Here is a 24,427-nt window from a genome sequence, read left to right on the forward strand (position 1 = left end):
CCGCGTGTACCCTCGTCACGGCCACCTGGATGTTCGTAATCGATTCAAAATGGGTTCCTTTGACCACCGATTTTGTTTTAGGAAACAAAAAAAGTCACAGAGTGACATGTCGGGCGAATAAGGCGGCTGTTGCAATACGGCGATCCCTTTAGAGGCCAAATACTGGGACACGCTGAGGGCGGTGTGGCACGGCGCGTTGTCGTGATGAAGGATCCAGTTACGAGCGATGTCTGGGCGCACCCTGTTGACTCGTTTTCGCAGTCTTTCGAGTACTTGGCAATAGTAGACTTGAATCACAGTTTTCCCCGGTGGAACGAATTCTTTGTGGACGGTTCCACAGCTATCAAAAAAGGCAATAATCATCGTTTTCACCATCAACTTGCTCATGCTAGCTTTTTTCGAGCGGGAGGCGCGCGGAGACAACCATTGTGAGCTTTGGGAACACCTGGGCACGACTAAGAGCACTATCACCATACACTCTTACAATTTTAACGTACGTTTCTGAAGCTGTTTTGCCCAATCTGGCGAAAAATTTTATCGCGACGCGTTGCTCTTGATTTCGTTTTTCCACTTTCGTGACGAGCACTACAAACACACGTCCACTCAATTTGACGAAGCAAGCGAACTAAACAAGCTAGAGCGATGGTACATACATATATCAGTGGAAAGGGGAGGGATGTCGGAAAAAGAGAAAGCAAATTTCAAGCGCGGCAATAAAATCAGTCTCATTACTTAATTGTCAAACCTCGTATATACAATAGTCTAAGTGTTATCCCCATTTTCAGGGTTAGCCATCGTACTGAAACTTAAATGGACTCGCTCACGGGGTATCAAAGTCACTGTCCACTTTGAGAAATAACTTAATTAACCACAAAATTCTTCGATTTAAATAAGATATAATGCTTTGAACATATAATTCTAGGCTTGGGTTTATATCGGGTGATTTTTTAAGAGCTTGATAACTTTTTTAAAAAAAAAACGCATAAAATTTGCAAAATCTCATCGGTTCTTTATTTGAAACGTTAGATTGGTTCATGACATTTACTTTTTGAAGATAATTTCATTTAAATGTTGACCGCGGCTGCGTCTTAGGTGGTCCATTCGGAAAGTCCAATTTTGGGCAACTTTTTCGAGCATTTCGGCCGGAATAGCCCGAATTTCTTCGGAAATGTTGTCTTCCAAAGCTGGAATAGTTGCTGGCTTATTTCTGTAGACTTAAGACTTGACGTAGCCCCACAAAAAATAGTCTAAAGGCGTTAAATCGCATGATCTTGGTGGCCAACTGCCCATGCATCCCGAAAAATGCACTGTTTGGTGTGGTTTGTACGCTGGTGGAATCATTGGACCGTATTTTTTCAAAGATGCTGTTGGACGCAACGTTACGGTGAATGGCGATCGCTATCGTTCGATGCTAACAAACTTTTTGTTGCCAAAAATGGAAGAACTGAACTTGGTTGACATGTGGTTTCAACAAAATGGCGCTACATGTCACACAGCTCGCGATTCTATGGCCATTTTGAGGGAAAACTTCGGAGAACAATTCATCTCAAGAAATGGACCCGTAAGTTGGCCACCAAGATCATGCGATTTAACGCCTTTAGACTATTTTTTGTGGGGCTACGTCAAGTCTAAAGTCTACAGAAATAAGCCAGCAACTATTCCAGCTTTGGAAGACAACATTTCCGAAGAAGCCGAAATGCTCGAAAAAGTTGCCCAAAATTGGACTTTCCGAATGGACCACCTAAGACGCAGCCGCGGTCAACATTTAAATGAAATTATCTTCAAAAAGCAAATGTCATGAACCAATCTAACGTTTCAAATAAAGAACCGATGAGATTTTGCAAATTTTATGCGTTTTTTTTTTTTAAAAAAAGTTATCAAGCTCTTAAAAAATCACCCGATAGATAAAGATGATGATTGTAAAACTTTTGCGAAATGCTTTCAGGGGATTGAGCAGAATTGAATTAGTCACTCCAATGGAGTGGAGGTTTTCCTCTCCTTCTGCTTACCCCGGCGGGTACTTGTCGAATACTCTCAGAGCTATAGTGTTTTCATCCATTCGGACGACATGACCTAGCCAGTGTAGCCGCTGTCTCTTAATTCGCTGAACTATGTCAATGTCGTCGTATAGCTCGTACAGCTCATCGTTCCATCGGCTGCGGCATACGCCATTGCCAATGCAAAAAGGATCATAAATCTTGCGCAGAACCTTTCCAAAACTCGTAACGCTGACTCATCAGATGTTGTCACCGTCTATGCCTCTGAACCATATAGCAGCACGGGAATGATGAGTGATTCGTAAAATTTGTTCTTTGTTCGTCAAAAGAAGGACTTTACTTCTCAACTGCCTACTTAGTCCGAAATACCGCCAGTTGGCAAAAGTTTTTCGGCATTGGATTTCGAGGCTGAAATTGTTGTTTTTGTTAATGCTGTTTCCAAGATAGAGGAAGTTATCGACGACGAACGTTATAACACCGGTTTTTTTCCTGGAATTTGATGAAATCGATGAGGACGACCTCTAACTATTACCAACAAGACGGTGTGTCATTTGATATTTCATGAACACATTGCTTGCATAGTTTGGCGACTGCTTTATTTCGAGAAATGGCCTAGTCGACTGGCCGCCAGGAACATCTTTTTCAACGATTATTTTACCTGGAAGTTTATGAAATCAAAGGTTTACGCCAATTAACACGCAATGCTCGTGGAGCTCCAAGTTCTACCCGAAATGCTGCACGGGGTCATCGAATATTGGCATAAACGGGTGGAGATATGCAAACGGAGCTGTGGTGGTTATTTAGCCGAAAAATTGTTCAAACCATTAATTGCAGCCTCCACTAACATGGCAGGTCCTGAAAGCACCATAAAGGCGCTGTTCCGTAAGGAAGAAGGAGTAGGCAGAGAACGGTATTATTCTAGTTGATAGACCCTATATGTTTACTTTATTAACTTATTGCCAATTGCACCCTATATATCCGGTTCTTTAAAGATCTTTAAATGTCTCTTTAAAGAGTATTCTCACACTTTTTTGCAGTGATATTATAATTTTCATATTTTAGCTGTGGATTGCGCGTTTACGTGCCACTGTACCGTCCGACCGCTCACTGTTATATTAACAGCTGATAAAAGCTCTCTGCGTAAGCTTTCCTTTAATGTTTGATTTTCAATATTCATTTGTTTATTTATATTTATTTCCTCAGTATTTCTCATTTATGCCTTACCAAAAATGAAATTAATTAATTGTGATAATTTCTTTGCTAACCTTTCGTTCCTTATATGTATATGTGCACAACAACACCAACAACTGCTATGTGACAACACTTACGTACTCGTTAAATATGTACGTGTATGTATGCATGTGTGCGTCTGAATATTTGTTAACAAATAAACTGACTTCTCGACGCCACAGAAGATATCGAGGTAACGATACGCATCCCACCGGGCCATCATCATCATGGCAGCAAGAAGATACAACGTAATCCGTTAAGAAATCTGGATCTCGACTTTAAATTCGATGTTAATTCGTTTTAGCCACCACCTAGCACAAAAACAACTACACAAATCGGTGTGTGTGGTGAGAGTTGAAAATTTTCGTGAAATTAAAGTTTCTTAAAGTTATAAAGGAATATTTTTGGCGTTTGTTTCTGTGTACTAGCCTTGCTTTGACTCTTTTATAAAAAAAAAAAAATATTAAAAAAAAAAATTATTAAACAAAAAAATTTTAGATCAAATTCTGTTGAAGAGTTACCGTAGCATGTTTCTTGCTCACATTCCATACATTCATACATACAATCGAAGACATGTGTTTGTTCGATTTGCCAAACTCATACTTTGTACTCTCTGGGTGTTGTTTCTAGTGTTTTGTTGTGCGTTTTAGCGTATCTTATATGAATTGTGGGAATTTATACTCTGCTATATAGTGTGCACGTTTTTGAATATATATTTTTCCAAAACTATTTGCATGTATATAACCTAATTGGCCTTTATATCTATATACATACATAGCACATGTTTTCAATTATTCCTCATTCAATTTGTCTAGTTCATTTCTTCATCTCTTTATAACGGTACTGTAAAAGCTGCTACAGAAAGCTGCCTCTATTTCTAGTTAGCTGTTATGTTAATGTTGTTAACAGCGTATGTTTCACTCACACTATGTTAGTCACTCTCAACTTTCCTCTCACTGACATGAAAATATAACATGACATGTGCTTTTCGCTCTTACTCTCTTTGTGTCATTTTGAAGGTTCTGTTTGGTGTTTTAGTATTTACATTATATATATATTCATTATTTTCCGATTTTCTAACAAATCATACAATTTAAGTATTAAATTTTTCTCTATGTAAAAGTTGTACCATTTGTGTTACTATTTTTCATAGATTAGTTCAACAAATTAACCGACAAGTTCTGAATTTCGATTCGCTATAATTTTTCGGTATGAAAATGGCTTGATTTTGACATCGATATATTTTATTTAAGTTTCTTTGAAATCCATATATTATTTAGCGAAACTTAAAATAAAATAACGGTGGTAAAAGTACTAAAAACAGCTTAATTTTACAGTACAAGTCGCATATTGTGCCAGCACGACCTTAAAGCAGCAATCAATTCAAGTTACTACCGAAAAATTTTACCGCATCGAAATACATAACATTCCCATATAAATATCAAATTATAAATCACAATTTTCTAATATATATTTTTTATTTTGAAAACCGTTTCTTGCAGGTAAATATAACCACACATTTGGACTTTTTTCAAACTTAATATTTAAACAGGTATGTTAATTGCAATAGCCGTTATTTTGAGCGCACTGTAAACTCTGAAAGCTCTGCACTGTAACAATAACATTTCTGCATATCAAACTAGAAGCAGATTACCTAAAAAGCTAGATTACCTAAAAAGCTTCACAAGCCGCTAAGTATAATGAGCTTTTTAGAGAGTCTGACATACTATATTTTAAATGTTTTATATAAATACACTACTTGTGTTTAAAACTTTTCTAAGTTTATGTGTTTATGTTTTAAAAATGCCTGACTGATTTTACCCACAAAGCAGTCGGTATCAATATGTAGACCTCGCCTTTCCAAGCCACTGAAAATGACTTAACAAGTGGTTTGTTCTATTTGCCTTGTTTTAGCGAGTATTTATCGAAGACAACCGACATTTTACCCACAAAACAATCGTTAGTTTTTGCCAGTATCTATATACAGGGTTTGTCCGGAAAGTAATAGGGCGGAGTCGATTTAAAAAAATGGTTGAACCGTTTCAATTCTTTAAAAACTTTCAAAATAAGCTCTTTCTGCGTCGATGCAGCGTTGCTAGGCAAGCATTGAAGGCGTCACGGAAGGCATTCTCCGGAATAGCCATGAGAGCCGAGGTGCATGCTGTTTGGATTCCCTCTGTCGTCTCAAATGCTTGCCTTTCATCGGCCTTTTCAGGCGTGGAAACAAAAAAAAGTCCGGGGGCCACAACTGAGCTGTAGGGCAGCTGCGGGAGCGTTGGGAAGCCGACCTTGGTTAGGTAACTGTTTACAAGAAAGGCGGTGTGAGCCGTGGCGTTGTCGTGGTGCAACTTCCAATCGACTGCGATGTCTTGTCGAACCTGAATGACCCTTCGTTTGAGTCTCTTGAGGACTTCCACATAAAACTTGGCGTTGACGGTTTGTCCAAAAAGCCAAAAAGAACAAATTCATTGTGGGCGATGCCTTTTATGTCAGAAAAGACAACAAGCATCGTTTTTGCTTTGGATTTTCTCATTAATCAGCGACCTCTTCCCGGCCTGGTGGCACCGAAACACACCACTTCTTGCTAAAGCAACATCTAGGTAAGCTTGCTAGATCATATCAAACATCTCTGTCGCAGATTTACCGGGTTTCACACAGAATTTAATCGCATACCTCTGCTCTAACGAACATTCATTCATTCACAGAAACACGTCGCTCGAAAATGTTTGTCCTGATTCTCCAGGTGCTCGGAGACAGCTGACCAGCCACTCGTTCGGTCGGTGCGCGCACGTTCTGAAGTACAGTCACGGTAAAACGGATTTTTTTTTATTAACATAGTTCCTTCCAAGGGTGATACACTGAGTAGAGCGACACTCTAACTTTTCGATACCATTTTTGTAGTACGATTGGTCCCTTGCTTCAAAAGAGGCCATACCTTTTAAATCGACGAAAATTTCTTCCCAGCGAGTATTCTTTTGAGATCTGAAAACAGAAATAGTCGAAAGTAGTCGTCGTGGAACCAGTTGCAAACCCAATTCATGGATTTTTGCCATTTTTTTCACTGACATGTGGCACGGCGAATAGCCCTTTCACTTTCTTCAACTGTGGCCGTTTTTGGGAGAGTTTTTCCTTCAAATGGTCCAATAATGCTATGTGATAGTCGCTGTTGATGGCCATTACTTCTTGTAGGTAGTCAATAAAAATAATTCCATTCGCATCCCAAAATACAGACGCCATATCCTTGCCAGCCAAATCTTGCGGTTTTCCACGCTCTGGAATTAGTTCATCGAATGAAGTCCACTTGGATGACAGTCGATTGGACTTCGGAGTGAAACGATTGAGCCATGTTTCATTCATTGTTACATATCGACGCAAATCCTCGGGTTTATTACGCTTAACTATCTTCAAACACTGCTTCGCATCATCAACTCGCTGTGGTTTTTGGTCGAAAGTGAGCTCGCTCGGCACCCTCTTGCATAGAGCTTTCTATACCTAAATATTCGTGAAAGATATAATGTACACGTTCAGTTGATATCTCTAGAGTACCTGTTATGTCGAACAACTTCACTTTATGGTCATCCAAAACTATTTTAAGGACTTTTTCGATGTTTCCATCGGTAACAACCTCTGTTGGCCGTCAACTGCGTTCACCGTCTTCGGTGCTTCTTTCACCACGTCTAAACCTAGCATACCAATCCTTGATGCTTGATTTTACTAAGGCTGTGTCCGGAAACTTGTCTTCAAGTCAAATTTTTGCTTCAACTGTATTTTCGCCTTCAGAAAGCAATTTTTTATCAACACATCCATTTTTCAAAATAACAAAGATAGCTTCACTCAAAATGATATAATTCACAAACTATTGATCCGACAGCTGTCATATTATGCTCTTGCCTTTCGCAGGTTAGGTCTAACTAAAAGTATAAACCTAATTCTAGTAGCGCCACCTATGTGTCAGCCCGGAATTTTTCCATTAATTATTATATTTTTTTTTCAAAAGTTTCATCCATTTTAAATTGTAACTGCTTTTCTGAGCTTTCAGTTTAGATATAAATTTTATGGGGTTCCTCATTAATTTTTTGCTTTCAATTGTGAGTGTCAACATTACCGTGAAATTGAAACACTCCTTCAATGGAGCTTTTTAAGCACCTGTATAACGGTATATGTATATGTTGATATTATAGAAATGACGCTGCACGTAATGCCCCAATACATAGTTAATACGAGTTAAAACGAACAATGCGTTTTCTAGGTTGGTAGGTTATGGGCGACACATAAGCCCGTCAACCGTGAACCATTTGCTGACTTACTCAATTCCATTTCCACAAATTCCTACTGCGTCAGCTGATTTGAGTGTTTACCGCTATGTCGTTACCGTACTATTTATAAATACGCTCCCAACCGCGTAACAGCGCTCAGCTGACTGTGGAGCTTTTACTCAGCGCTTACGAATATAACGTGCCTGAGAAGCTCGCTCTTACCACGCGCGAGTGTTTCATTACAATTTCGTTCCACTGCTAAGCGAAATCGCTCAATTATCGCTTCGTGCCTTTGTCCGTTTGCTTACGTTTCGTCCAGGACACAAAGCCCGAAACCAATTCAAAACAGAACCGCAAGCAGCGCACAACAAGCGTACCTTGGCAGCAGCAGCCCAATCAGCCAGTGTTACAAATCGACCGAAGCGTTCAAATCGAAAGGTTCTCTGGTGTTTGAGTTCGCGCGTCAATTCAAGACTCACCTTAAAATTTTGGTGAAATTTACCACAATATCGTGTTTAAAAATATTGGTAATTGTATCTCACACATACATAATATACCTCTTAACTGTGTGTTGTTTTCGTTCGTCACTTCGGTGTTGTAACTCGTGAAGGCTTTTATCGCACATTGCGCGCTAAAAACACTCGTCATTGTGTTTGATAAGCACAGAAGTTTAACGGTTAGCACGCGGCTTTAAATTTATTCGTGAGCTTTAAGAACTGCAGTTCAAGTGATAACGGTGCATACTGAGCCTAGTCTACAACTTTGAACAGGTGATTAAGAGGTACGTAAGGAAGTGATATAAGGAGGTTATTGAATTATAACGCTTTATATTGAAAATCAATCGAAATAATATACATATACTTATCATCCCATTTGCGCTTTTCGAAATGTTTATATGTATATAATACTTTCTCATAGTTCCTGGCTGGAGCTAAAATATTCAAGTCTCGTTTAGCCAGGCACGAAATGTCATTTTACAATAACTGTCAATAGTTTTGTTCAGCAAGCAACTGGCAGTAAAGTCAGAGTTTAGACTGAGAGAATCCTCCCAATGAGTCGCCTGTAGTAAGATCATTTTATGGCACTTAGTAAGTTCCCGTTACCACGGATATTCGACATCTGATGGATTTGAAACTAAATTCGGTTCCCAATATTGCCTTTTCTTCCAGAGAAGAGTGAGAAAGGGCGAGGAGAACAGTTAGCAGGGATAAGCATCTATACGAATGGATCCAGACTAAATAATCGAGTGGAACGTAGTATCTTTTCAGCAAAATTAGATACCAAAATCACCTTCCGTCTAACCGACTACTGCAGTGTTTTCCACGCAGAGATCACAATAATTCAAAAAAACCCTAGACTTGTTCTTAAAACAACTGGCAGCAAAGTCAGCTCGTAAACTGAAGGAATCCTTGCTATTAGTCGCCTGTGATGAGGCCATTCTAAAATACTTAGTAAGTTCCTCTTTCAATCCAATACCGTGGATTTTCGTGATATTATAGAACTGTACTTGAATTCGGTTCACAATATTGTCTTCCCTTTCAAAGAAGAGTGAGAAAGGACGATGTGAACAGAGACGTACGAATAAGCATCTATACCGATGACTCCAAATTGCATAAACAAAATTAGATACCAAAATGGCTTTCTGTCTACCAGACCACTATAGTGTCTTCCAAGCGGAGATAACAGCAATCAAAGAAAGTCCTTTTGTTGTGATAAGAAATGTGCTCACAACAAAGACTATATTTATAAATACGGATAGCCGAGCGGCTTTAAAATCCCTAAAGTCTCTTATGGTTTCGTCAAAGATGCCAAAGGAATGCCTAGATCTCTAAGAGGATCTAAAATCTAAACGATAGACGTGAATGGGTTCTAGGACATAGTGATACTCCTGGTAACTGCAAAGCAGATGAACTAGCCAGAGCGGGCAGCAACCTATAATTAGACTCCAATAAAGAGGGAATTTATATGCCTTTTGTTATTTCTTATACTTTATTATCGTAGACACCGCTTAAGCGGTTATAGTCCCGTGATGACTTGTAGATATTTAATCGAAAAAAAATGTTATAAAATTAGTTGAGTCTCGTCGGAGTCAATCTCTAACTTGTTCAACAAGTATGTAAACGAGTCCTGAATAGAACTTGGCCGCATATGACGACTATTCAATTCAAAAGTCATGACAAAAGAACTCTAGTACGAGTGCGAACAGTTCACGGACTTATTGGTAGACATTCCAGAAAGTTAGGTGCACCAAACAATGACTATTGCAGAAGCTGTCAGGAGGTAGATTTTTTTTCTCAGAGTTTGTTCAATGAACTTTATCGGATGCACGGGGTGGCTCATAGAAAAGACAATAATCCTAGCAATAGAATGGGTCTCCTAAAGGTTTATGTAGGTGTCCGTCAGACAGCAACTCTACCCACCTACCTGTTTTATTACAAGTATCGGGTGATTTTTAAGAGCTTGATAACTTTTTAAAAAAAAAACATAAAATTTGCAAAATCTCATCGGTTCTTTATTTGAAACGTTAGATTGGTTCATGACATTTACTTTTTGAAGATAATTTCATTTAAATGTTGACCGCGGCTGCGTCTTAGGTGGTCCATTCGGAAAGTCCAATTTTGGGCAACTTTTTCGAGCATTTCGGCCGGAATAGCCCGAATTTCTTCGGAAATGTTGTCTTCCAAAGCTGGAATAGTTGCTGGCTTATTTCTGTAGACTTTAGACTTGACGTAGTGCAGTATGTTATTGAAGACATATGTGTGTTTAAAGCAAAAGCATTTTAAATACAGTTTATTTAAGCGAAACTGTTGCAGTTTTTCATACAACAACACTAACAATTTTTATGACCCAAACATGTACAAAATATATTTAGTTAGGGTAGACAAAAAAATCTTAAGCAATAAAAAAATAAATTTATTTTTTTTGATGATACGTTATTTTGCATTTTAGGTAACGATATGTACTCTAAAATAATTATTGGTAGGCTGTCAAAAAAGTTATCGCCAAGTATAAGCTCTTAAAATTAATAGGAAAGTCCAAAGCATTTCAGTTTCTTATTTTGTCATATGTTCTTTATTATTTTATTTTCTCAGTAGCTACTTTTTGAAAAAATCTATGTCTTTTCACTTATATAAGGTGATCCATTTCAGGATCTCTACTTGTTTAAATAAAAAACACAGAAATTTCAAATTTAATAGGGAATATTTATTATCAGTCGAAAGAACAAAGAACGAGTGTTTACGGGGTCCGGCTTTGAAGCCGTGGGTAAACAAACATTTCGGTCGCAAACCATGGACGTTTCAACAAGACTCAGCACCGTCTCACAAAGCGCGAATGAACCAAGAATGGCTGAAAAACAACGTTCCGAACTTCATTACGATCACACAATGGCTCTCGAATTCACCAGATGCGAATCCAATGGATTATTCTCTCTGGGCCATTTTGGAGAGCAAGATCCGAAGTAAAAAATACACCAGTCTCGAGATGCTGAAGAAGGTCATTGTCCGTGAGTGGGCCAAAATACCGGCAAGTCACATTCGGGCAGCTTGCAATTCGTTTTTTGACCGTCTCAAGGCCATAGTTAAGGCAAAAGGTGGTCATATCGAGCAAAAGTGAATTGGTCCTGAATTTATGATTATTTTCATACATTTTGTACTCTAAAATAAATATAAATAATTTTCCAAACCGAATTTATGGATTTTTTAAGTGGTTACATTTCGTGTGCCGGACTCTGTATTTTTTGAAGATTATCTCTTCCAAATGTTGGCTACGGCTACGTCTCAGACGATCCATCCATTGAGTCTAATTTTAGATGACTTGTTCGAGCATTTCGACTAGTAACTGGCGAAGAACACACGTCATGTTTCGCTCCAAGGTATGAATCGAAGCGTGATTGTCCACATAGACTTTAGACTTCACATATCCCCACAGGAAAAAGTCTAATGGTGTGATTTCACATGATCTTGGTGGCCAATCGACCAGCCCAAATTGTGAAATTATCTGCTCACCGAAGTGTTCTTTCAATAAATCCATTGATTGATGCGATGTGTGGGTAGTGACGCCATCTTGTTGATACCAAATGTCGCTGAGATCAAGAGCTTCAATTTCAGGCATCAAATAGTCGGTTATCATGGTGCGTTGGCGGTCACCATTGACAGTTACGTTCTTACCGCCGTCATTTTTTAAGAAATATGGACCGATGATACCACCGGCTCACAAACCACACCAAACCGTTGTTGTTTCTAGATAAAATGGCAGTTACTGAATCTCTTCAGATTGGTTTTCGTCTCAAACTCGGCAATTTGTTTGTTTACATATCTATTGAGCCGGAAAGGGGACTCATCGCTGAGCAAAACTTGGTTCGAAAACGTAAAATGAGCCAAGTCTGTCCGGGTTGCTACGAACTGCGCTGAATCGAGTCTCAATGGTCTTCGTGTTCACTCTCAGCTGCGGCTGCTATATTTTCTTCAATGCGTGCTGGACATGGTCTATTCGGTCGAATCTTATTCAATAATGAATGATGGGTCTCAAGATGGGTGATGGTGTTACGAACAGTATTGAGCGTACTAGGCGTAGGCCTTGTTGACCATAAGTTGAGCGAAACACACTCTGTACAGAACATGAATTTTCTTGATGAAGTTCAACGATTTGTAAACGTTCTTTAGGCGTAAGTCTTTCCACGATGAAATGCCAAACAATACGGAACAAGACTAACATGACAGCCTGACACGACTGGCGCGTAATCTGCCAAAATAAGGCTATTGAAAAAAGTACCTTTACTTGGATCACCCATTAGTTTGGTGAAGTTAGTCTGGTAGGCTCTTCAGTCAGGCATAAACTAGTTTTGGTTCCGGATCATGCAAAATGGATTGCTGTTACGTATTTCATGAAAAGTAGTGAAGCTTTAGTGTGCCGTGAATTTGAATAGGTTCTGCGGCCCCACTATCAATACTTCTTCCAGATGCTTCATTGTCTTTCTGCTGTCGTTCTCTCGATAATTCCTGTATTAGTGGATGTAGTCGATCTCGGAACACATTCTGCAGACGCGCGCTACCAACAGACTTTGATCAGTGAGTATTCCACTCATATACATACAGTCTCTTCTATCAAGAGCAGGAACTAGCGCATGATCTTCGCAGTTTTGTTTTCTGATAGATCTTTCTATCGAATTTTAACATGCCTTGTCCAGATCGTCTTATAGACAATGCATGGGTCGGTCACGTTATCGGATGACAGCTGTACACCGTTCTTGGTAATCTGGTCTTTGTGTTTTGGTACCCAGTTGTAGTGAAGTCGCTTGTTTCTGGCGACACGCTCCACTGCTGACCTGTTTTTCAAGACATTTAGGGTCGTTATGCAATGTGAGGTTACTGCCTTGCTTGCTGGTTGGCTGTCTACGTAGATGTTGATTCTGCAGTTGCCTGCCGTTGCATTAGAGCCTAGCTCCGTGACTGTCGCAATATCAAAGACCTCCACGACGCCCCGCCGATTTTGTTGCGCAGTTTTGAGCGAAGCGGTCTTTATGAGGCAAGTTTAGCACTAGTTCAAGAGCCGCTAGTGGACTGGTTATTATATTTTTTCTTGTTATGTACAGCCCATCGATTCTCTGATTCCTTTCCATTGACTTCCGTTAGGTAGATTTTCGTATGCCCCACCCTATCATAGGTTGATTTAAAAATTCACGCTCCTCTCAATATTACTTGTTTCTCTGCTTGTGCTCAGCATCGATTTTCAATTGCCATTTAGCGTTTTGAAATATTTCTACTAAAAAAAAAAATAAAAAAAAGAGATGATAAAATTGAGTTGAGAGAATAACGAGTGAATAGAGTGCGATTTATTGTAAGAGTTCTATTGTTAGCTTAAAAACGTACTAATAAAATATTTAGTGTCGTAAACAATGCCAGTCATAGGTTTTGCTGCTGCCGTAAAACTAACGGAATAAAATAAAGAAAAAGTTGCATTTCCGCTTGAATGCCGCCTAAAATGACTGACATATTTTTTGCAAAGTAAAACTAATAGTTGAAAATAGCGAGTGTGAAGGGTAGTTCCTGCACGAAAAGCTCTGAAACATGTACTATGACGAAAATTCACAGAAGCTTGGGAGTAAATCTGCTAAAATGACAAACAGTATTTATTAAGACACCGAAGTGTTTTCTAAGCATGCCCGATAATATAAAATCATTCGCTATAAAAAGGAACTTGTAGTAATAAGAACTTCCTAACTAAATCTCCCAGAGTTTATGGCGACCTACTACCGCTTTATGTGACTTGACGTTGTCCTGACGGAGCACAAGACCTTCCCTATTGGCCGACGTTGGCCGCAAGGTGATTACTGCCTTCATACGGTTAAATTCTTGACAGCGCAGATCAGAAATAAGTGTTTACTCGTAAAGAAGTAGCTCATGGTAGCTGATTTCGAGCCAATCTTACCAAACGTATAGCAAAATATTCCTGTTTGTTATTTCTGGCTTGGAAACATTTTACTGCGGCTTACAGCTATTCAACCATAACCGTTTTCGGTTGACGTTATTGTAAGTGACCTGTTTTTAATCACCAGTAACCAGCCATCCTTTTCGTGCTGTCGAAAGCAGCTATGAAATCGACGAAGATGTGTTGTGTGTCGATTCTCCTTTCACGGGTCTTTTCCAAGATTTGGCGCATGGTGAATATTTGGTCGGTTGTTTATTTGCCTGGTCTAAAGCCACACTGATAAGGTCCAATCAGTTTATTGACGGTGGGATTTAATCTTTCACACGACGCTCGATAGGACCTTATACGCGATATTGAGGAGGCTTATTGCACGGTAGTTGTGGGGTTTTCCTTTTTTGGATTGGGCAGAGCACACTTAAATTCCAATCGTTGGGCATGCTTTCGTTCGACCATATTTTACAAAGAAGCTGATGCATGTTCCATGTTTCAATAGCTCGGCCGGCAATCCATCGGCCTCGATGCTTTGTTGTTCTTCGGACGGGTAATTGCTACTCGAACTTCTTCATGGTCGGGCAATGGAACGTCTGCTCCATTGTCATCGATTGGGGAATCGGTTTCGCTCTCCTGGCCTTTTACGTTCACTGCCATTCAGCAGGCTGGAAAAGTGTTCCTTTCATATTTTAAGTATGATCTGGGCATCAGTGACTAGATCACCTTTGGGGGTTCTACAAAGGTATGCTCCGGTCTTGAAATCTTCTGTTCGCCGCCGCATTTTTTCGTAAAATTTTCGAGCATTACCCCTGTCGGCCAATTTGTCAAGCTCTTCATACTCACACATTTCGGCCTCTTTCTTTTTCTGTCTGCAAATGCGTCTCGTTTCCTTCTTCAACTCTCGGTATCTATCCCATCCCGCACGTGTTGTGGTCGATCGTAACGTTGCGAGGTAGGTAGCCTGTTTTCTTCCGCTGCAACGCGGCACTCTTCGTCGTACTAGCTCTTCTTCATTTTCCGAAAACCAAAGGTTTCGGTTGCAGCTGTACGTAAGGAGTTTGAAACGCCGTCCCACAGTTCCCTTATACCGAGTTATTGACGAGTGCTCTTAGAGAGCAGGAGTGCAAGTCGAGTAGAAAATCGTTCGGCTATTTGTTGTGATTGCAGCTTCTCGACGTCGAACTTTCCTTGTGTTTGTTGGCGTACGTTCTTTGTTGCACAGGGTCGGGTGCGAATCTTGGCTGCAACAAGATAGTGGTCCGAGTCGATATTAGGACCTCGGAGCACACGCACATCTAAAACACTGGTGACGTGTCTTCCATCTATCACAACATGATCGATCTGGTTTTTCGATCCGGGGACAGCCAGATAGCTTGAAGTATTTTCTTGTGCTGGAATCTAGTACTACAGATTTTGACAAAAAACTGTATCAATAGTATTCTTTTAGAAAGCAAAAGCTTTCATGAAAATTGCAAATAAAAAGCTTAAAGGCGGATGTGAAAGCTCAGAGGTCTTTAGCTTTCAGCGAAATATTTTTAACATATTACTAATGGAGAAAATATTTCGCGAATTATCGAAAATTTTCGTTAGATACACGTTTTTAAGCTTCAAGTAAAAGAAAACTCCTGTTGCTACCACCCTGTTTTTGTGATGGAATGTTTAAAAAATAAAAAAATCGAAAAAGCGTCAACCTGCGAACTGTGTTTTACCCGAAAATTATTAATTCACGAAAACATTAACAATTCACACCAAAAAAAGGAAAAAGCACTCGAACACAACTGGCAAAAAATTAATGGCATGCCATAAAATGCAGCGTTAAATTGTGCAAAATGCCGACAGCCCAGTTGGAGTGAAAGTTTAATGTATCACTGCGGTCGCGCACGGCCCGCCCGGCCGCAAAGCTTTTTGCTTGCCACACATTTGAGGGAAAATTGATTTGTGTGCTTAAAAATACCCGAACCCATGCAGGCGAGTATTTCACCCCAGAACTAACTGCTGTACAATTATATGAATTTGTGTGTTCGTTTATACTTGTATACGAGCATTTAAGTGTCGTTGTGCGATTTTGCTTTGAATCAAACTAATCAAGCGTAAGCACGTTGATTAAAAATCGATTTATTTGCTTTTCACGGCTAAAATTAGTTCAGAGTGCCACTGGAAGACGGGGAAAATACGCTGATGATAGCAGTGTATGTATGCATATATAAATATTCGGCTGTCTCACGGTATGTCAACTGTGAAAATCAGCGTTACAGACAAGCTGTCAATCTGGCATGACAATTTGATGTGCTAAGGGGTAGAAGCAAGGTATGCAGGTACCATATATTGCTTACTACTTTATTTGGCTGCGTTGAACTGCACAGTCGCAAGGTACTTCCACACTTATGGTATATAATAAAGAATAGATAATATAATAATGGAATGTTCACTTCGGCATTGTAGAAGTCATATTAGCTTTTAAGGCACTCAGCTGGGTTAGAACTGATTTCCAGAAACGCTTTTTTTTTAAGTTTTCTAAAGCGTAAGTCCCTTAGTTTTTGAGATAGAGAGCTGAAACTTTCCACATGTTCTTTCCTCTCGAAAATAATATATATTTGTCAGAACCGCCAATATCAGACCACTATATCATATAGCTGCCATACAAACTGATTGATCAAAATCAAGTCCTTGTATGGAAAACTTTTTTATTTGACGAGATATCTTCATGAAATTTGACATAGATAATTATCCAAGACACTAATGTAATCTCGCAAGAAATTGTTAAGATCGGATCAATATAGCTTATAGCTGCCATATAAACTCACCGTTCAAAATCGAGTCTTTCTATGGAAAACATTTTTATTTGTAGAGATATCTTTACAAAATTTTGTATGGATTATTTTTCATAGCTATACTACCATATTTGAAGAAATTTTTCAGATCGGACTAATATAGCATATAGCTGCCATACAAACTGATCGATCAAAATCAAGTCCTTGTATGGAAAACTTTTTTATTAGTTGTGATATCGTCACAAAATTTAGTGTGAATTAATATTAATACCTATGCTACTATATCTGAAGAAATTTTTCAGATCGGACCAATATAGCATATAGCTGCCATACAAACTGACCAATCAAAATCGAGTCTTTCTATGGAAAACCTTTTTAATTGTCGAGATATCTTCATGAAATTTGACATGAATTATTCTCCAACACACGAATTTCATCTCCTAAGAAATTGTTAAGATCGGAGTAATATAGTACATACATATGTATGCTGTCATACAAACACAAAAAAGATCAAATTCACATAAAAATTGCAAATTTATAAATGAAAAATTCCATTTTAAATAGTGGTCATAACTTCAAAAAATAATAAAAATCATGAGAATTTACACTAGATTACCAAAAAAATTTCAATTTCTTCTAAAGTTTTCTAGTTCTTGTGTTGAAAACTGTGAAAAAGCTGAAATTTGCTTTTCATAGAAATTTTCCACTTTAAATTCCTTTCACTCTCGTTTCGCTTTCAAATATGCCAAAGCATATTGTAGTTTTTGTGCCAACAACTGTTACAGTTACGAACAGCCATGGAGAAAAATATGGCTACAGCCGTAACACCGTTAGATAAGCAAATACCACAAAAAAAACAAAGTGAAAAGCAATATTGTTGCTAGTTCGATGCCTCACAGCGGTGCGCACATAGTCCCACAGGCTCACTTCTACAAAAGAAAAAATGTTGTTCAGGCTTTGTCACCGAAATGTGTACAGTTATACCGTTACAATGTATTTGCGTATAAATAAACACTCACATGTAACGGCACATCGATTTTCCCGTTGTTGCCACACTACTTCGTTAACTTTGTGTCCACTGTAGCCCCTCGCAAACACAGCCACCTACACACACACACACAGCCATTTGAAGTAAAATTTATCTGCAGGCGAGTGCAGCGGCATTAACAGCAGGCAGCAACATATTTATAGGCGCACAAGCCGTTGAAGCCAATCCGTTTGCATAGATAACCGTATTGTTTAGATTATATGCATACACACATACACACAATATGCAAATATCTATGTGTTTGTGTGTAAATACTGTTCTTGTTGCTATTTTCTGACTTCTGTTTGCTTGTTAGTAGCATAATTGTAGGCGCTGCGCCGCATGCCTGTTATCACCAGCGCTAACGCATACAAATGCTCGTTTGTATACACTCACTTACAAACACATGCACACACATGTGTATTGCGAATGCTGGCTGCCGTTTTTCTCCTAACAAATTGCTTAACAACTTTGTGTGTGTGTGCGTTGTCTCAGCGGTTCATAAATCACGCTCCATTTACTTTAGCTTTTTGCATTTTTCTTGCTTGCGATAATTTTTTGTTGGTTTTGCAAAGATTTTCAGATTTAAATTCTGAAGCAAATACATACTTGCTTGTGTTAGTTGATGACTATTTAAAATCCAAATTATATGGCAACCCTTGCTCAATATATATCTAATTTAATCAGGCTGACCGCTTAGTGTAGTCTTACTGTAACCATACAAAACAATTTTTTATTTTGAAAAATTTCCTAAGTTAAATTTTTTATCACATGGCAACCTTTCTAAAAAACAAATTTCTAATTTAAGCAGTTTTAGCGCTTATTGAAGCCTTGCTCTAATCATACAAATCAATTTTAATTGGTGAAGTTTCTTAAGTTATATTATTATTAGACATGGCAACCCTTCAAAAAAAAATTTAAAATTATTTGTTATTTAAAGCCTTCAAGCTTCTACAAGTACTTCAAATTTAATCACTTATTATGATATTCCATCAATATTAAAAAAAAAAAATTTTGAACAGTTGGCAACTCTTCGTAAGCATAATTTATTTAAATTGAAAAAAGTAAAATTTTTAGCAGTTGGCAACTCCTTACAAACATACATAAAATTTAAACTTTTCTAGACAAATTTAATTATTATTACAAAATCAAAATTGTGAAAAGTTGGCAACTCTTCGCTAACAGATTTTTCTTCTAATGTAAACCTTTGTAGCTCTTAATTTAAAATGTTTTATCGCCGTTAAAATAATATCAATTAAAAAAATTTTGAACAGTTGGCAACTCTTCGCAAATATGTATATGTCAAAATAAATTTCTTCAATATAAAAAAAATAAAATGTTTAACAATTGGCAACTCTTCACAAACATATTTATAATTTCAGCCTTTCTAGATATATAAATGTAATTTTTATTAAAAAAATTGTGAAAAGTTGGCAACTCTTCGCTAACATACTTTTTTCCTAATGCAAACCTTTGTAGCTTTTAATTTAAAATAAATTAAATTAATTAAAAAATTTAAACAGTTGGCAACTCTTCGCAAACAGATTTTTGTTGACTTACAATTATAAATAGATGGCAACCATGCTAAATAATATATAATAAAAACATGCGTTGTCTAAGAATTTTTCATAAAAAATATTGGTATTTAATTCATTTGATCAATTTAGTTGAATATGAATTAAAAAAAGTTAAAAAAGCTGGCAACATTTCCAAATTATTTTCAGTAATAAGTATTTTTTAGTCAATTTGGTTGGTTACTCAAATTCTCTCAACTTATAAATTTCAGTGAATTCAAATATTTAAAAAGGTGGCAACTCTGCTAAAAATATGTGAGGAAAAATATTTATATTCTAATGTTTTATCATCAGAGTGCTATAAAGTGTATTATAAACCTTTAAATGGTCGTCACTTTCGTGATTAAATCGTCTTCTTAGCAACTTAGTACTTATTTAGTACTGAATACTTATGATCAGAAAAATATTTTACAGACCTTTACAAATAATTATTTCTATATTGATTTGTAAAAAAAAAATATAAAATTGGGTTATAAAGCAAAGCTCTCTGGAACGTGTCTTCTTAGCTAAATCGCATCACCAGGTTAAGCGTGTTAGACTAACTTTTTTTTTGGTGATACATGATTTCTACATTTCCTTCATACAATGTTTTTAGAAACTTGAATCCCGTATACTATGTATAATCCTAGATGCTTGTGATTCCTTGAAACTTTGACAAACTGACTCCACCAGAATCTTTGGTCAATTAGGACACCAACAAATGCGACGATGTGCTCCTTTCTATGAGCCAGCAGTTCAACGAAACTTTTATGTTCAACTCTGGGTCAGAAGGGTTTGGCAACTTCACAAGTTCTGCTTGCTGGTCAACGCTTGCTGAGCTCGCGCCAAGCTCACAGACCTAGCACCCGAATGCACGAAGAATGCGCACTTGTGATCTGGTAGTTTGAAACAAGAGTTGATTGAGAGCTCCTGATAGAGACTATCCCTTTTTAACATTCCCTTGCTTCAATTCATTTGTGAAAAACTCACAGCGCAAGAAGTTGCCGCTGGGAGTACTTTCCGCGGCACAGTACACCAAGTTATCAGGGACGCAGTCGAATTGAGAAAGGATTTCGGAATGTGCCTTATGTAATCTTTAATGTGTCCAGTTTCCCGCAGTCTGATAGCAACCTTCGCAGCAATGCATCTGTCGGCTATGTTCACGGATGCTATATGTAGAATGGCCTTAAGTGTCATCGTTTTTGTTGTACGTCGTACACCATTGATGCCAAAGCACAACTTTTAGTGAGAGATTCCACCGTAAACTAGTTCAGTTTTATTTGAAATGACATCTAAGCTGCTTCTTTTCGTCCAGCCTACATTGATGTATCCTTATGTTAGTTTCTGGGTCGGTAGAATCATCGGTCTATTTCGTCAAAAATGATGTCGGTGAGTACGTAACTGTCAATGGCGTCCGTTATCGCGCCATGATAACCGACTATTTGATGCCTGAAATTGAAGCTCGAGAGCTCGACGACATTTGGTTTCAACAAAACGGCACCACTTCCCACAATTCACATGAGTCAATGGATTATAATTGAGAGAACACTTCGGCCTGTCGATTGGACACCAAGATCGTGTGATACCACATCGTTAGACTTTTTCCTGTGGGAAAATGTAAAGTCTTAAAGTCTATGCGGACAATCCCGCTTCTATTCAGGCAATGGAATGCCGCGGACAACATTTGATAGAGATAATCTTCAAAAAATAAATGCCAAAAATTGGTCTTTCGAATGATGATAAACATTTCCCATTAAATTTGAGGTCTTTTCTTTAAAAAAGTAGGAAACCTCGAAATGGATCATCGTTTATAAGATATTAGCCTTAATGTCCGAAAGATTGCAGTATGTTGCTTGAACCCTTAACTTTCGGCTGAATACAAAATTTTAAATAATTAAACATCATTTATTCAAGCTTTCGTTACGTTAATTTATGCTTCAACAAAGCGAAAGCTTTTCCAAATGAATTTTGTTAATGAAAAATACTTGCGCAAACATTTTATAGCAAAACTTTGCCAATTTCCAACAATAAACTGTCAAATGAGTACACACTGCAATCCAACAAATCATTTATCATTGTTGTGAACTGGAAGGGCATAGAACACAGCATAGCATAGCATAACAAAGCACAGCAGAAGCGCGCCTAGAAAAATGGAAAGTTCATCAATTTAGCCATCAACTGGGCCTAAAGGTAATTCCCTTGACTTACATCATTATCACGCAGCGTTGGCAAATGGACGGGTATGAAATCACGTGTGTTTTTAACTTAACAAATGATAAATGGTGGACTTCATCGACTTGTCTGTGTGCAGTTGTGAGTGTGTGTCTGTTAAAGCACATTTTGAATATGCAGCAATGCGACGAAGGGACTCTTATTTGCAACAATGTCGAGTTAATGCTTCTTGTCCCTTTCACTTGCACTTTTAATATTCATATTTGCATATTTATGCAAATTGCTAAATAAAAGCAAAACTTTTTGCAAGACTTGAGCTGCTCCGTGTATACGCAGACGTACTTGTTATTGGTAACAGAACTTTCGATCGGTTATTTTGGGGATTTAAGCTCATCCAAAACTCATTCTTATTGTCTCAACTATAGATTTGATTTTGAATTGTCAAATTTTCGCTTTTCTGTTTGAGAGATTTCGCTCCAACTGATTTATTTGTTGCTTATATTTTTTCTGTTATTGTCTAAATTTCATCTGTCATTATTATCGATCGCTTATTTTGGGGATTTAAGTTCATCTAAAACCTATTCTGTATTCGTCTCAACTGAAGATTTTATTTTGAATTGTCAAATTTTCGCTTTTCTGTTTGAGTGATTGCGCTCCAACTGATTTATTTGTTGCTTATATTTTTTCTGTTATTGTCTAAATTTCATCTGTCATTATTGTTGTGGGCTTTAAAATTCATCAGCCATTGTTGTTGTTGGCCTTAAATCTCATCTGTCATTATTTTTTGTTTTTGTTAAATTTCATTTCACATTTTGTTTGTTGTTATATTTCATCTCCCTTTGCGTGAGCACATTCGTAATGGAAGGCACGTATGTGCAAATCAAAGTGTCCATGATTGATGAGGTTGGGTAAATATTTGGAATTCCAAAAATGAATACATTAATGCGCATATCATTGTAATGTGGTAGGCATGTTTTGATACAACTGAGCAATGTGCACTGAATACCGAAAAGAACTATTGACGGACCACGATTTTTATGTGCCAGAGCGCTACCAATTTGGTAACTTTTGTCAAAGTTATTCTGTCTTTTAACAAATTTGTTCATCAGCTTCAGATTTGACCCAGAGTGACAAAAGAACACACATTTTAACGAAAAAAAAAAGTTTGGACCAGTCCGGGTCAAATTTGATCAGCTAGTACAAGGTCAAATGTAAGGAAAAGTATTATTTTAGCATTAAATTGAAGGCCAAGTATTGTTAGAATGATCCGTTTTATGGCAAATGTCCACCGGTTTTTCGATAACTTGTTACCCTCATGAAAAATCTCGTCCATTTTGGCAAAAAAATGCGGTAGTCAACTTTCACAAGGTTCCTTTGAGGCAAATTTTTCACCAGCAAAGTCATTCGCCATAGACCATAACAGTTAGAAATCACTTGAATCACCAGATACATACCATAAGATGGATGCATAAGAATTTTCAACCGAGCTTCCGAAGATTTTGGGGCTGCACTGTCGATGTGTTTGGTTTGGCGTTGTCCTAATGGAACAAAATTTCTGTCCTGTTTTAGAGACCCTGCTAAACCTCAGAATCCTGGCTGCTATTGAGGAGATGTGTTCCCTACTTATATTCAGATATATACCATAGATCCAAGAACGTTTATCTTGCGTCTACAGCCCGCTGGGCAGTCTAGCAACAGGTGCACGGGAGTCTTCGGCTCCATGTCGCAGAACCGGTAGTTAGCACAAGAAGCTATACCTTTGTTAGATAGATGCTTGAGGACACAATAGATCAAAGCCTCAATTTTACTGAGATAGCTGATACTTGTGCCTACAGTGCGCTGTATAAAATGCAAACTGTAGCCGGCAGTAGTCCCTCGGAAGTTTGATTACACTTTTAAACCTCCCATTTGCAACTTTGTCTGGCACATTCCTGTGAGTTGTTGCCAATACCTTCGCTGCTCACTCACTCCTCCTTACGGAACAGTTCTTTTATGTCAAGGTTCGAATTAAGAGTTTGGTTGCCGAAGGTCCCTTGCCAGTTCCAGCAATCACAAAGTAAAACCAAAGTAAGACCATCAGTCCTGACCTGGTACAGTTTGCGACGGCTATGCGCGTTTCAACCACGTTCATGTTCCATGGACATTGTCTTAAGTAACCCATTTTTTTACTACCTGTAATTCCCTGATTCAGAAATGTATCGATTTTGATGTGTTTTGGCATCGATTTCTCGTTGGAAATTCGAACCATGAAGTTCACCGGGTTTCTTTAGCGCGTGTGGAACCCAGACAACGAGTTACTTTTGGTATCCAGCCTTATTTAAATGGTTCAAACTTATTGTAGCTGGTATGTATAAATATCTTTGCTTAATCTGGCATTATACTACATTAAGTTTATTTAATTAATCTGTTGGGGACATTGTTCTCGTATTTTAGTTTTCGGCGGATACGAGGTTGAGATTTTTAGCAAAGCTTTCAAGATTCATTCGTTCACTTTAAAACTATCACTGTAATCAGGTACCTATAATAAAGAGGGATCCTTATTAAACCTGCCATTTTTACTAAAAAGACTTTAGAATTTTGTTCCTACTGAATCACATGTTTTTCTCCTTATATTCCCAACGGATTGACAATCAAGGAACCATTTCACGCGTAGAAACTCATTGACATGCCTAGAACTCATCGCTGCCGCGTAAAATGAACGCACTCGCATAGATTTGCTTGACACCTGCTGAGAATGTCAATATGTCGGTTGTAAACCCCGAGCCAAAAGCTGGCGCAAGCCTAAAGCTAAATTGAAGCAGACCTTTTAAAAGACGCAGCTCAGTTTTTGCAAATGGCCTAAAACGCATTGTGTCGCAGCCAACCTTACCGAACAGCCGGCCAAATGACTGGCAACGTCAAGCAGATGGATTTGACACTTTCCTTTAAGAGTTTTTGGTGTTGTAGCTGTGCGGCTAACGACCATTTCAGCTGTCATCTCAGCGCTGTCATTATGTACGAG

General features: G+C 38.1%; 1 protein-coding gene across 5 annotated transcripts in view; it reads left to right on the forward strand.

The window, feature by feature from the left end:
• Nucleotides 1-24,427, forward strand: part of LOC126755192 (uncharacterized) — a 260,812-nt gene that overhangs the window by 55,711 nt on the left and 180,674 nt on the right. Inside the window, exon 1 of one of the 5 annotated variants that reach the window (XM_050467587.1) lies at nt 3,474-3,565. The exons of 3 other annotated variants lie outside the window; for them this stretch is intronic. The gene's annotated coding sequence lies outside the window, so the exon portion shown is untranslated. Of the gene's footprint in view, nt 1-3,473; nt 3,566-7,812; nt 8,265-24,427 lie in introns of those variants that run through there. One more of the 5 variants, XM_050467586.1, reaches the window with a different exon arrangement.

Source organism: Bactrocera neohumeralis, chromosome 4, assembly GCF_024586455.1.
Source record: "Bactrocera neohumeralis isolate Rockhampton chromosome 4, APGP_CSIRO_Bneo_wtdbg2-racon-allhic-juicebox.fasta_v2, whole genome shotgun sequence".
Lineage (NCBI taxonomy): Eukaryota > Metazoa > Arthropoda > Insecta > Diptera > Tephritidae > Bactrocera > Bactrocera neohumeralis.